The sequence below is a fragment of the Pelophylax lessonae genome (assembly GCF_965119305.1).
Source record: "Pelophylax lessonae genome assembly, chromosome: 3".
Classification (NCBI taxonomy): Eukaryota; Metazoa; Chordata; class Amphibia; order Anura; family Ranidae; genus Pelophylax; species Pelophylax lessonae.
The window spans coordinates 37,984,274-37,998,748 of NC_138770.1; the positions used below are offsets into that span (position 1 = coordinate 37,984,274).

At 49.8% G+C, this 14,475-nt stretch overlaps 1 protein-coding gene across 1 annotated transcript in view; it reads left to right on the forward strand.

The window, feature by feature from the left end:
* LOC309550283 (uncharacterized protein) overlaps nucleotides 1-14,475 on the forward strand; it is a 1,519,274-nt gene that overhangs the window by 1,029,161 nt on the left and 475,638 nt on the right.

Below are 14,475 nucleotides of genomic sequence, written 5' to 3' on the forward strand. Positions count from 1 at the left end.
CGGTACTCAAAGACGTCACCCTGGTATGAAAAGTCGGTGTGGTGTGCCTGAACCGACGTAAGGGGGGTAGCCTGTAAATAAAGAGGGCAAAAGAGGAAGCAAACAACACACTTTATTCAATACAACTTCAAGTCACAAGCCTACGAAAAGCTAGTCTCAACTCCTTCTCTGGGTGAGGAATATAAACCTGAAAAGCGTCAGACTCCCACGACCAAGCCTTTTGATGATGTGGCCTGGCGTGTTATTCCCGGAGGCAGCTGATGCCGCACCTATCCGGAAGGAGTGGCCAGAGTGCGCTGCAGGGTCCCAACCCAGTCTGATGCAAAGAGTTCGGATGTAGAATATAAATCTGGACGTGGTGAGGTGGAACGTCCAGCAGCGTAAAAAGCGGAGCATGGCTGGGAGAGCTCAGGGTCTGAGCCACAAATTCGTCCAGCACTTTGACTGGACACCAATGATTCCCCGATGGGTAAAAAGGGATGGTAACGGGGTGGCCCACCTGCCTGGTCTTGGAGCACCGGAGTGACAAAACGTAGTGATCCCCCCATTTGACCAGATCTCATTTGAGGAGACATGAGCGCCCCTCCGCTAAGGAAGCTACCGTAAACTCCCCGGGCCTGAGAAAGCCGTAGAAGGCCAGATTTTTACAACTGCATTTATGAATGGCTCAAAAGGGGCCGTGTCCAGCAAGTTGGAGAGAGCCCGGAATTTCTCCCCATCTATTGGCAACCGCCTGACCGAGGTATGGTGATCCATTTTGCCAATACCCTTCAGGAGGTTCTTTAGTGGATATGCCCTGAGAAAAGGCGAAGAGTTTGGCTGGTGCGTCAGGACATGGTGTTGAACACCAGACAGATACAGCTTGATGGTACTGGCGGATAATTTAAGCTGGAGGTGGCAAAAGGCAGCGAAGGCGACCATTGTCTGAACTGAGTGGTCGTCCAACCCAAATTCCACTAAAAACCTTCGGAAGATGGACATGGCTCGGTCATAGGCCTTCCGGGTGTTGGATGACAGAGCCATCCGGGCCAACTCCCGTCCATGCGCCATGATCCGGGCTAGTCCAGGACTAGTTCCTCGAACTCCGGGGTCCGTGTGGGGCATCTGTCGGCCGTCGGGTGGAGGTTGAAGAATACCTGCAATTTAGACCGGGAAAGAGCATCAGCGGCTGAGTTGGAGTGACCCGGGATATGTTCACAGTAAAGAAAAAACTGGTAGGTGGCAGCTACCAAGGTCAGCCTGCGAACCAGCCTCATGGTGGTCAAAGATGATGACCGGCCTTTGTTGATAATGTCACAGGCAGCCTTGTTGTCACTAAAACATTTGACTGCCATCCCTGACCAGCACCTACCCCAGGTGACAGCTGCCGCCACTATAGGATATAACTCAAACAAAGCTGAGGTCTCCTGGAAAGCCGGTAAGGCAAGTGACTCAGCCGGCCAACTATCCCTGAACCATGAGTCCCCAAAGATGGCTGCGAACCCGGTATTGGCGGCCGCATCCGTCCAAAACACGGGGGACTGGGAAGAGATGGGCGGGATGAACATGGAGATGCCGTTCCAGCTTTCCAGGAACTCAACCCACATACCCAGGTCCGCCCTGGCAGGGGGATCCAAGTGGGAGATGACGCCCTCCGGAAGACCTGGCAACAACCGCAGCAACCGGGAGATAAAGGACCTGCCCTGGGGGATGATGCGCATGGCAAAGTTCAATGACCCGATCAAGGACTGCAACTCTTTCCTCGAAAAAGTCCCTAGTTCCAAGAACCTGCCTACCACCTCACGAATGCGTCTAAGTTTGTCCTCAGGGAGGCTGGACTGCATTGAGATGGAATCCAGGGTAATCCCCAAGAAATCTAACCTGGTGACAGGTCCGACCATCTTGCCTGGCGACAGAGGGACCCCTAAGGTAGAAAATAAGGCCATGGTGCTCCTCAAACTGACCGGCGTGCAGTTGCCTCGTTCGACCAACAAGAAATCGTCTAAGTAGTGCAAAACCGTGGGGCACCTGGAGATGTTCAGAAGGAGCCAGCAGAGCGTCTCTGCAAAGGTATCGAAGATCCTTGGGCTGCTTTTGGACCCAAATGTCAGTCTGATAGCAAAATAATATTCCTCCCTCCACTTAACACCGTGGACGTGCCATAAAGAGGGGTGAATGGGCAGCAGCTTGAAGGCGTTGGCTATGTCCGTCTTGCTGAGCCAAGCAGCCCTACCTGCCCCTAAAATGGCTTGGATGGCATTGTCCATGGTGGTATAGTGGAGAGAGAACTCGGCTGAAGGGATAAGGGAATTTAGGCTAGGGTTAGTGGAAGAATGAGGAGCCCACATGTCGATTATCAATAGTTTTTTATTGGTGGATTTACTCGTAGAGATACCAATGGGGTTGGTACACCAGGAGGAGAAGGGGGGGGGCTGGGAAGGGGCCTAACATGAACCCCTCCTGCACTTCCTTCCCGAGCAGTAGGTCCACCGACTGCGGGTCCTCCCTGGCCGACAGCAAGTTGGGACATTCCAATGACCCAGTGGGTAGAGACACCAGCCCCGTGTGGAACCCTCCCGAGAACCCCTGCACTAGATATTCGACCAGGTGAGGAGACGGGTGAGCCTGCAGGTAAAACTCCAACACCTCGATCTTGACCCCGGTTAGTCATTGTTTAGGGTTAAGCCTGGACGGACACATGGACTTGGTATGGGCCCTGAAACAGATGGAACAAACATGGAGCAGCCTACAGGCACTGAAGCTGCATGCCCCCCCGTTAAAATTGTTACAAACCTGGGCCTTACCTAAGAAAACGATGGGGCGACCCAGCTTATCCCTAAGGCCACGCTGCTCTGACCTGCCAGCTCCCCCCCCCAGGACCCCGGCCGGGGAGGATTCAGCCTCCATGGGACAAAGGCTGGCAGAGTGCGAAGTGGAGGAGCATGTGGCACAGGAGGGGGGTACCAAGCCTGCAAAGTGCCTGCAGAACAGCTCGGTGTCCAAAAGACTCCAATCAACCCGTACGTTGAATTGAGCCAAGGCCGCCGCCGCCTTGGCTGAGACTGACTTGTGGAAGTCAAAAAAGGTGAACCCCCCATATTTGTGCCCTAGATCCACGACCTTATGCAGGTAAAGATCTAACTCCTCCCGACGATGTGGGTAGACGGAACACAATACGTCCCTGTAGATACCGAAAGCCAGGACAAACTCTGGAATAGTGAGCTTTTTGTTGAGCCTGGGGTCCCTGGCCTTCATAACTACGGACAAATCTCCGTAATTGTAGACCTTGTTCTCGACCATGTCCTGGGAGGCAATGAGGAGAGCCACCAGGTTTACATCCTTCCCTTCCAAGATATCCTTGCGGAGAGCTGAGGGGACCATGTGGGCCGGGGTGATGATAGGAGATACCGTAGAAGAGGGCAAGAGAGGAACTGGGGGCCTACCCTGATCACTAACGGGAGCTGGGGTTTGCACCGGCAAGGAAGGAGGAGGACCCCCGTGAGCTGGACTGGCGTCCTCCAGCTTGGTCAGTCTATCGCCGATGGACTGTAGGGAGGACAGGATGGAGTCCAGGGTCCCTTGCATGGCTGACGTACAGCCCTGAGATCTTCGGGATGATCCAAGACCCATAGGAGCCCAGCGGAGATGGATTCTGACGACCCCTGGGGGTACCAGATCTGACGGGGGTGCTGGGTCTGGCTGGCGTGGAGGGGTAGGAAGATCCTTCTTCCAGGATGGCTCCTTGAGGCCCGCTGTTGAAGGAAACAAAAAATAAAACGCCCAAGTCTGATTAACGACCGTAACGTATTGGAGAACCACTGGCTGGCTAGCTAGTGCCCAGAGGCGAAAAACTTAACTACCCCGTGACAGGTGAGGCCCTGCTAGATGCCAAGCGGCCAGTGAGAGGCTCTACCTATGATTTGGGCGTGGGGCGTGAGCCACTGACGTGGTGGCGGGAAAGTTGGCCTCTCGGTGACAGTACAGAATCAAAACGTGTGGCCGTGACAGGTGAGGCCCTAACTATAAACCCATGAGAAGGGTGGAGCGAGGCGCTAGCTTTGGTTTGGCCCGAGGGGCGAAATAATCTCCAACGAGATTGGGAGGTTGGCCTCGCGGGACCGGCTATGAAGGGGGGGACTAGGGCCAGCACCTGAACCCTAACAGCCAGTAACTCGCCCTACGGGGGAGGGGGGGAACAATACATGACAAGAACAACACAGTTGGAGTGCAACACCGAATAACAGTGCCTACGAGGAGGACAAAACGACATGAAGTGTGGTATGTGCACAGAGGTGATGAAGCCGCAACGGAGCACAGGAACCGAATGGCATCCGCAGGTGAATCACAGGTGTGGAACGAGCCTGAAGTGTAACCGGAAGGGGCCTAACCACCGGGCGCAGGCCAGACCAGGTGACTAAGTGTGTGGAGGCCAAATGAGACGGAACTGGCCTAGCAGTGTCTATGGGCGACGCCAGAGTAGCGTCTGTGAAGACTAAATAATGCGGAGCCGTGTGGTACACAAGGAACCTGAACCTGAAGTAGTACCTGATGCCGGCATTGAAGGACATGATGAGAACCTGAAGAAAAAAGGCAAAATGGTCAAAGGGGGGTCAACCCATGTATGCATAACATGGAACCAGGAACAAAACACAACCCTGAGACCCCCCCCAAACCCCCAGGCACCAACCCCCCCCCTCACCGTCTAAGGCAGAGCGACCCCCCCCAATGCAAGGTAGCCGTGTAACAAGAAGCAGGCACAGTAATGCAGGAGAACGTGAGATGAGGTAGCCGAGGCTTACAGAGGCAGGCAGTGAGTGCAGGAGAACACGAATAAACAAAAAGGTAGCCGTGGCCTAGCAAAGAGAGGCAGGCAGTGTGTGCAAGAGAGCCTGTGTAATGGAGTTAGCCATGGCCTTACAGGGAGGCAGGCAGTGTGTGCAAGAGAGCCTGTGTAATAGAGTTAGCCGTGGCCTTACAGGGAGGCAGGCAGTGTGTGCAAGAGAGCCTGAGTAATGGAGTTAGCCGTGGCCTTACAGGGAGGCAGGCAGTGTGTGCAGGAAGAAGCTTCCCCCCCCTCCCCCCCCCATACCCTGCAGGTACCTGACCCCCTGCTGAACAGCGGGGAGAAGCAGCGGAGTAGAGCTGGCAGTAGCCGAAAGTGCAGACGGCGGCTGGAGGCAGAGGAGTTGGGATGGATGGCAGCGATGGACGAGCTTGGCACAGGCGGAGGAAGTGCTGGGATGCACCGTAGGGATAGAGGAGCTCGGCGCCTGCAGCGGTGTTTCCTGTGTCTCAGGTCCCGACCGGAAGTCCGGTCCTCGAGGCAGCGGTATCCGGCCGACGTCAGGTGACCAACTAGAACACCTGACCAAGCCGAGTGACGATCCGAGCAGCAGCAGGCCGGTATAGAGGAGGGGCGGCGCTATAAAGCCCGCTAGCTCCTCCCACAAATACCGGTCTGCGGCCGAACACTTATGTAAGCATATGTATATACATTATAAGCATAAATGGGTATAAAACATATAGAAATTATGGAACATTCATAATTTCTTTATCCGGATCCTCTGCAGCCCAGCTCAACCCCTGGTCCCTAGGCTGACTGCCTGGACCACCTTCCTCACTTCAGCAGGAGGAGAAACAGCCAACACCTCCTCCTGGGACTCTGCTCCCACCAAAAGACACTCTGTCACATGCTTCCTCAGGATTTATTTCCAATCCCAGGATGCATTGCAGCAATGCCCACCCACTGGGACAGTCATAAACCCTGGTGTGCTATTGGCCAGGTTTCCTCCACTGTCCAACAAGATCCCTCATTGGATACAGTGGGAAGACTCCCCAGACTCAACAGGTCACAACTGGAAGCATGTGACAGGCTAACTAACAGATCAGACCCTCCTGATAAGCAGAACAGGGCCATAACTATGCTTTACCTAGCACCTACCTAGGAGGATGCTACACTAACAACTCCCACTTTTAAACCACACCCACATTTGCAGCCACACCCACACACTCATGCCCCCATTTTTACCATGCCCTGAAATGGTGAGTCAAAGATTTTGAAAAGAGAAGATGGACATTAACGGTATAAAATCAAAATGTCTTGGGTTACATGACGGAAGGAATGACGTGGCCTTCAAAGCATGGCACAGAAAACTGTGCATGGGTCAGAAGTAGGTAACTAACAGAGGTCAGCAGTAAGGATGGGACGAACACCCCCCTGTTCAGTTCGCAGCAGAATTCCCGAACAGGGGAAATGTTCTAACCGGAATGGCGAACCCCATTGAAGTCTATGGGAGCCAAACAAATTTTGAAGGCTTATATGCAAGCAATTGGCCATAAAAGTGGTATGGGGGTTCCGGGTACTGCCTTGGGGGACATGTATCAATGATTATTATTTTTTTTAAAAACGATAATTTTTTCAGGAACAGTGATTTTATTATGCTTACAGTGCAACAATAAAAAGTTCCTTTAAATATAGTGCCTGGTGGGGGGGGGGGGGGGGGGTCCCCTTAATGTGCCTGTAAAGTGGCACATCTGTAGCATGAATAAAACATTCTACAGCAAAAATTACATTTTTAAAGAAAAAAAATGAGTCAAATCCCATTTAAAATGACTCACAGTTAAAATTGCCGGCACCCGGCTATTGAAAAAATAAAGAAAAAACAGCAGGTACCCCCCCCCCCCCCCGTCCATAACAGGCCCTTCTGGTATGGACTTTTAGGGGACCCCCACACCAAAATTTAAAAGAAAATGGTGTGGGGTCCCCCCCAAAATCCATACCAGACACTTATCGGTGCATGCAGCCTGGCAGGTCAGGAAAGGAGAGTGGATGAGCAAGAACCCCCCCCCCCCCGTCCTGGACCATACCAGGCCACATGCCCTCAACATAGGGGAATGGGTGCTCTGCCACTCCCCAAAGCACCTTGTCCCTAAGTTGATGGGGACAAGGGTCTCTTCCTGACAAACCTAGGCTGTGGTTGTCGGGGTCTGTGGGCGAGGGCCTTATCAGAATCTGGAAGCCCCTTTTAACAAGGGGGCCCACAGATCCTGGACCCCCCCCTATGTGAATGGATATGGAGAACATCATACACCTATCCATTTACCAAAACAGTGTTAAAAGTAATAACCACAAGAGACAGTTTTTGACAAATCCTTTATTAAAAAATGAAAAAATAGTGTCCCTCTATATAAATCCATCGTCAATCACGACGCCCGCTGCTTTGACATTTCTCATATAGGCAAGGGGCAGGGTCACCCAGGTACGTCACTCAGTGGCATCACTCCCTTCTGATGTCACGCGACGTCACATTATTCAGCTGTCAGCTGATGACTCATTGGTTGTTAAGGACGCCGGAGCCGGCTTCCCAGCCCCGCTCCTTAACAACCAGCTTACACTGTGCCCTGATTGGGCAAGGCTTTGCCCAATTGGAGCACAGAATGCACTGTGTAGCGCATTGCAGGGTGATCAATGTGGTGAAAAACCTGCAAATTCGGGTGAACAGGCAAATGTTCGGGCCAAACCGTTCGCCCATCCTTAGTTAGCAATACATTTTGCACAGAATGCAGAAGTCAGGAGTAAATAATGCATGGATTTCAGGAGTCGGGAGTGAGTAACAAACAGGGTGCAGGGGTCAGGAGTAAGGAGAACAAAAAGACAGGGGTCAGGAGTAAGGGGAACAGAAAGACAGGGGTCAGGAGTAAGGAGAAACAAAAGATAGGGGTTGGGAGTAAGGAGAACAGAAAGATAGGGGTCAGGAGTAAGGGGAACAGTAAGACAGGGGTCAGGAGTAAGGAGAACCAAAAGATAGGGGTTGGGAGTAAGGAGAACAGAAAGACAGGGGTCAGGAGTAAGGGGAACAGAAAGACAGGGGTCAGGAGTAAGGAGAACCAAAAGATAGGGGTTGGGAGTAAGGAGAACAGAAAGACAGGGGTCAGGAGTAAGGGGAACAGAAAGACAGGGGTCAGGAGTAAGGAGAACCAAAAGATAGGGGTTGGGAGTAAGGAGAACAGAAAGATAGGGGTCAGGAGTAAGGGGAACAGTAAGACAGGGGTCAGGAGTAAGGGGAACAGGGAGACAGGGGTCAGGAGTAAGGGGAACAGGGGTCAGGAGTAGTTAACACATAGTGAGCAGAGATCGGGTCCTTTTACACAGTCTTTCCGTCCTGTGGACTCCATTTTGCTCAGTGGGGATCGATCCGCCAATCCCCGCTGAGCAGGCGGATGACAAGTCCGTCTCCGCTTACTTTGGAGAGTGAGACCTGTCAGATCCCTATCTCCTCTATGGGAGATCGGATGAAAACAGTCAGTTTTCATCCAATCCTATCCGATTCGATTCTCCAGATGGATGGAAAATAGAGTTTCCGTCCATCTGGATTTCACGAAAAGGAACAGATCGGATAGCGGAGGGTGTCAGCAAAGATGTCACCGCTGACATCCCCTGCTCCATTGGGATGCATGGAGCATCCGATCACGTCCACCTGAAAAAACTGACAAGCGGACCTGATCGGAAATCCCGTGGGAAAGGGACCATCAGGTCAGGAGCAAGTAATGTGCAGGAAAATAAGTGCAGCTGCAGTATATTCCATTTTTTTGCAACAGCCACATCATGCAAATATTAGTCCAAAATGGTGACAAAACAGAGCCTCCACCATTCAGTATACTTCCTATAGTGGGAAGCCTGCACATTTCCATGTACTCATCTTGAAAGTGATAACCTCCCCATCATTCTATATACTCATTCTCATAGCCCCAACTTTTCATATGCTCATCCTTAAATGAATAAACTCACACTATTTTACAGTATATACTTATCCTCAAAGTGATGAGCCCCCACCATTTTGTGTACTCATTCTCATAATAATAAACCCCCAGCATTCTATATACTAATCATCATAGTGACAAGCCCCCACCATTATTTATAGCCATGATCATAATGTTGAACCCTCTTCCCACCTTTTCATATACTATACATTCAATTCACAGGCAACAGCTCCGGTGGACATTCCTGCAGTCAGCATGCCAATTGCACGCTCCCTCAAAACTTGGGACATCTGTGGCATATTGCTGTGATAAAACTGCACATTTTAGAGTGGCCTTTCATTGTGACCACCCTAAGGCACACCTGTGCAATAATCATGCTGTCTAATCAGCATCTTGATATGTCACACCTGTGAGGTGGATGGATTATCTCAGCAAAGGAGAACTGCTCACTAACACAGATTTAGACAGATTTGTTAACAATATTTGAGAGAAATCTGCCTTTTGTGTACATAGAAAAAGTCTTAGATCTTTGAGTTCAGCTCATGAAAAATGGGGGCAAAAGTGTTGGGTTTATAATTTTGTTCAGTGTGTGAAACTATGTTTTCAGCCATTGACAGCCAGAACATGCTCCCTTCTGGGTCCTGCCATGTTCCCACCAAGTGACCAAGACATACTTACATGGTATCCTTGTGTACGGGAGAGATGGCTGAACATTTTGTTAGATCACTGAATTTACACTTTTGTTAAAAATTTTGTATTTCATTTTTTGGCACCCTGCTAGTGTAGGATGCCAGGTACATTTTTTTTTATTGAATGTAAAAAGATGAGTGCATACATAACAAACATACATCATTATTCAATGAACCTTAAAGGTCCATGGCATGCAAAATAGCTGTGGATCATTGATGGCTTGCAAGCCACAGAGTGTAACTAGGACAAAGGTACTTTAAGTTCAGAAGGTTATATACCTAAAATTATTTGTTATGCACAGAAAATCAGAACTCGTTTATATTGCATTGTACATGCCTATCAGTCCCACTATGTGTGGTTCATAGGGTTTAATAGGATCCTTATGAAGTGGTCTGATAAAAAGGAACCATAAAAATAGAAAAGCAAGGAGAGAGAGAAGAGAAGAAAAAAGGAGAGATAGAGAGCAAAGAGAAAAAAAAAGGGGGGGAGGGAAAAGAAAGAGAGAGGGGGTATAAACATCAGATTCGTAAAGAGGGCTATGTGACAATCATGGGTATCAGATCCCTGCTCTCCTCACTAACTCGTGACAAAGGACCGGCCAATCCCAAACCCTGCTGTCACTTACATATTAATGCCACTCTCAACTGCACCCTGCACAAAGATTTTCCAGCTTGCGGGACCACAATCTAGGTGCCAGCAGCCTGTGAGCGATTGCCACTGGGCTAATTAACCACTTCAATACAGGGCACTTTCACCCCCTTCCTGCCCAGGCCAATTTTCATTTTTTTTTTTGCGCTGTTGCATTTTGAATGACAATTGCGCGGTCATGCAACACTGTACCTAAACCAAATTTATGTCATTTTTTTCCCACAAATAGAACTTTCTTTTGGTGGTATTTGATCACCGCAAGGTTTTTTCTTTTTTGCTAAATAAATAAAAAAAAGACCGAAAAGTTTGAAAAAAAAAATGTTTTTTTGCTTATGTTATACAATTGATGAGAAGTCACTTATAGGTAGCACCGGTATGCAGCATTGGTGGGCACTGATAGGTGGCACTGCTGGGCACTGATAGGAGACACTAGTGGGCAATAATGGGCACTGGTGGGCGGCACTGATGGGGGGGCCCTGGCGGGTAGCACTATTGGGGAGGGCACTGGTGGGCTCCCTGAGCCCTGATTGCCATCCCTGGGGTCATGGGTGGGCATCCCTGGGGTCATGGTTGGGCATCCCTGGTGGTTCTAGTGGCACCCCCCGAGGGTCTGCATTGGTAATCAATGATCTTATTACCAGTGCAGACCCCCCTGTCAGGAGAGCCGCAGATCGGCTCTCCTCAACACGAAATAAGGAAAGCCGATCAACGGCTCTTCCTGTGTACTATGTGACCAGCTGTGATTGGTCACAGCTGGTCACATGGTAAAGAGCCTACGTCAGTAGGCTCTTTACAGAGGTCGGAGATGCGGTGTGTCAGAGTGACACGCCGCATTACCGATCGCCGCCCTGTGCGCCCCCCGAGCGCATTATCCTGCCGCCTTCATATGACTTCCGGTCAGGATAATGCAACCACTTTCCCGCCGTCAATCGCCTATAGGGCGGGCAGGAAGTGGTTAAGCAAATAACCCCTTTAAATGCTTTTTGGTCCGAGCGGGAGGAAGCTTGTAATTATAGAAATACCAATTATGATTTTAGAATAGTCGTCTGTAACACACAATGTCACCTCAGACAGGTATGTTCAGAGGATTTATTCTATACAGTAGCACTCTTCAAGAGACAGGTTATTTGTTAGCTTGCATTAAGAGCTTAGGGACAAGGTTAACACTTTTCAAAATAAGGTTTTAATAATGAAAAAGGTCAAAGTTGGTGCAAATAAAATATTTACAGGAAAAAAAGGGTGTTTCAAAGAAATAAAGACATATTTCAGCAATAAAAGAATAAGGCAGAATTGTAGAGGAAGTATACTTGCAGTCAATGTCCTGGGTGTTATCAGAGTTCAATCGATGAGCCAGGTGTTATCAGTTCTCAAACTTGACAGATGTTCCTGCTTTGATGGTACCATGAGAACTCACTACTGGTTAGGCATCTTCCTTGTTCTCTGGGATCAAAGGGGTGTTGGCAGATGCCCCTGACCAATAAAACGGAGTGTCTGTGGGCTGTCCAGGGTTTATGACAATATCAGGTCCCTCCTCTATAAATAGTTTTATACCACTATTCATATCCTCCAATATGTACTGGTTGCATTCTTGAAACTGGTAGATTATTGTTCAGCATTGAATTTTGCATCCAGAGATACTAAATACAGGGTAGCTCAGATAAACTTGTCACCCAGGGAATATCTGACAACTATATTCCCTTCTATATGTGCTAGTGTGGCCATGTATGACCTTAATTCATTCAGTATGACATTTCTCATCCAAATATATACTTTTTGTTAATGTGTCATGTTCCTGTCTGAATTTATGAATCGTGTGTGTATTTGTTAAGTTTTGAATTTGGCAGAGCTTTATGATTGCCTTTTACGATCCCCAATAATTCTGACATCCTGTCAGGACTCAATTAGTGGTTTACAGCTCTGCATAGGCCTAAGTGCTGTTTTTTTTATGTCTCTGAGTTGAGATAACGGCTCTTTTGAAGTGTAAATCCTATGCATTTTATGAATTACGGGGAGGGAGGGAGGGGGCAATGTTTAATTGTTCTGCAAGACTGTCATGGCTGACCTATAATGACTGAACAACATGGTCGCTTGCTACAGCTTTTCGTGTGTCCAGAATGGGATATCATTACACCTACCCTCTCAGGTGGTTGCAAGGGAGGGAAACAGCATTTCCCTTCTGACACAACTGACTCCTGCAGACTCGGCTTGTCACAACAACCCATCAGCATTGCCATGGGTGCGACCTTTCGTATGCTGGATGGAGAAATCGTATTGCTGAAAAATTAAGCTCCACCAAAGTAGTTTGCCATTCTCTCCAGCAACACCTTTTAGCCAGCTCAAGGGATTGTGATTAGTGATCACAGTGAAGTGCTGTCCATACAGGTACATTTGCAACTTCTGGAGAGCCCACACGATTGCAAGGCACTCCTTTTCGATTCACGTGTATGCTACTTCCCTGGGGAGCAGCTTCCAGCTCAGGTAGAGGATGGGATGTTCCTCTCCGGCATCATCCATCTGGCTCAGGACTGCACCCAATCCATAAGCAGAGGCATCAGTCTGCACAAGGAAATGGCTTGTGAAGTCTGGAGCCTGTAGCACAGGAGCGCTGGCCAGCGCCTCTTTCAAGGTCTTAGATGCCCTCTCACACTCTGGTGTCCATGACACCACCTTGGACAGTTTCTTTTTCGTTAAGTCACTCTGGGGTTTTGCCAGGCTACTGTAGTTACAGACTAACTTCCTATAGTAGTCAGCGGTCCCCAGGAATTACATACCCTGCTTTTTGGTTTGAGGGGTAGGCCAGGCCATGATGGCCTCAACCTTCCCTGTCTTGGGTCTCTCCGCCTACCTGGTGTCCCAAGTACTGGACATTAGTCATGCCAGCTCACACTTGCTGGGTTTGACAGTCAGATTGGCAGCTGTCAGTTGGTCCAGGACATGTGACAAGTGCACCAGGTGTTCTTCCCAGGTAGGGCTGAACACGGCGATGTCATCCAGGTAGGCAACTGCAAAGGTTTCCAGCCCCTCCAGTAAGTCATTCATGACTCTCTGGAAGGTAACTGGGGCATTCTTCATCCCAAACAGCATGATGGTAAATTCGAACAAGCCGAATGGGGTGATGTAGGCTGACTATTCACAAGCCTCAGGGGCCAGAGGAATTTTCCAGTACCCTCTGCTCAGATCCATGATTGTGATATAGCAGGGAGCCGCCAGCCTATCCAACAACTCATCAATCCGTGGCAAGGGGTAGGCGTCTGCAGTGGTGATAGCATTCAGCAGTCCACACAGAGCCTGGTCGTCTGATTCTTTTTGGGGACCAGGACTACTGGGGACACCCAGGCACTGTGGGACTTCTGAATCACCCCCAGCTGCAGCATTTCCTCCACCTCCCTTTTCATGTTGGCTAGCATCTCCAGAGAGACATGATAGGCCAACTGTTTAATGGGAAGGTATGCCCCTGTATCCACCTGGTGGACAGCGAGGTGTGTCCTCCTAGGTTTTTCCGTAAACCTGCTACCATATACTGCCAGCACTCTTTTCAGCCCAGGTACCTGAGTGGGAGTAAGAATGGAGTTTATCTGGAGTTCCAAGTCTACCTCCCTGATGTCAGCTAGCAGGTCTCGAAGTGGATCAGCCTCCTCAGGCCCCCGGCCATCTGCAGACCGGCAGGACATAGGCCGTGTACTCACGGTGGGCTTTCTGCCGTCTGCTCCCTTCTCCTAACCTGACCAAGTAGGTGACATCATTCAAATGGAGGGTGATGGTGTACGGGCCTTCCCTGCTGCTTGAAGTTTGTTCTGCCACAGGGGAAGCAGAACATACACCTGCTGACCGACGTTATATGTCTGCTCCCTAGCATTACGGTCATACCAACATTTCTGCCTGGTCTGGGCCTGTGTCATGTTTTCCCATACAATTCTCACCAGTGTCTCCATCTTGTCTCTGAATATTAGGACGTATTCCACAACAGGGACCTCTGGGTCAGCAATGTTGCTGTCCCAGGTCTCATGGATTAGGTCCAGGGGCCCTCTTACCCTATATCCGTACAGAAGTTCAAATGGTGAAAAGCCTGTCGACTCCTGGGGCACCTCTCTGTAAGCAAACAGCGGATGAGGCAGATATCGTTCCCAGTCCTTTCCCTGGGACTCCACAAAGGTGCGCAATATTTGTTTCAGGGTACCATTGAAAAACGCTCGCACAAGCCGTTTGTGGATGATAAGGACTGGCCATGATATGCATCATCTGTGTTTTCTGACAAAGAGCTTGCATTAAGTCAGACACAAACTGGGGGCCTTGATCACTGATGAGCTGGGCCGGAAATCCCACTCTGGTAAAGATCCCCAGCAGAGCATCAGCAACCTTGTCTGCTCGGAGGGAGCAGAGAGCCACAGCCTCTGGATA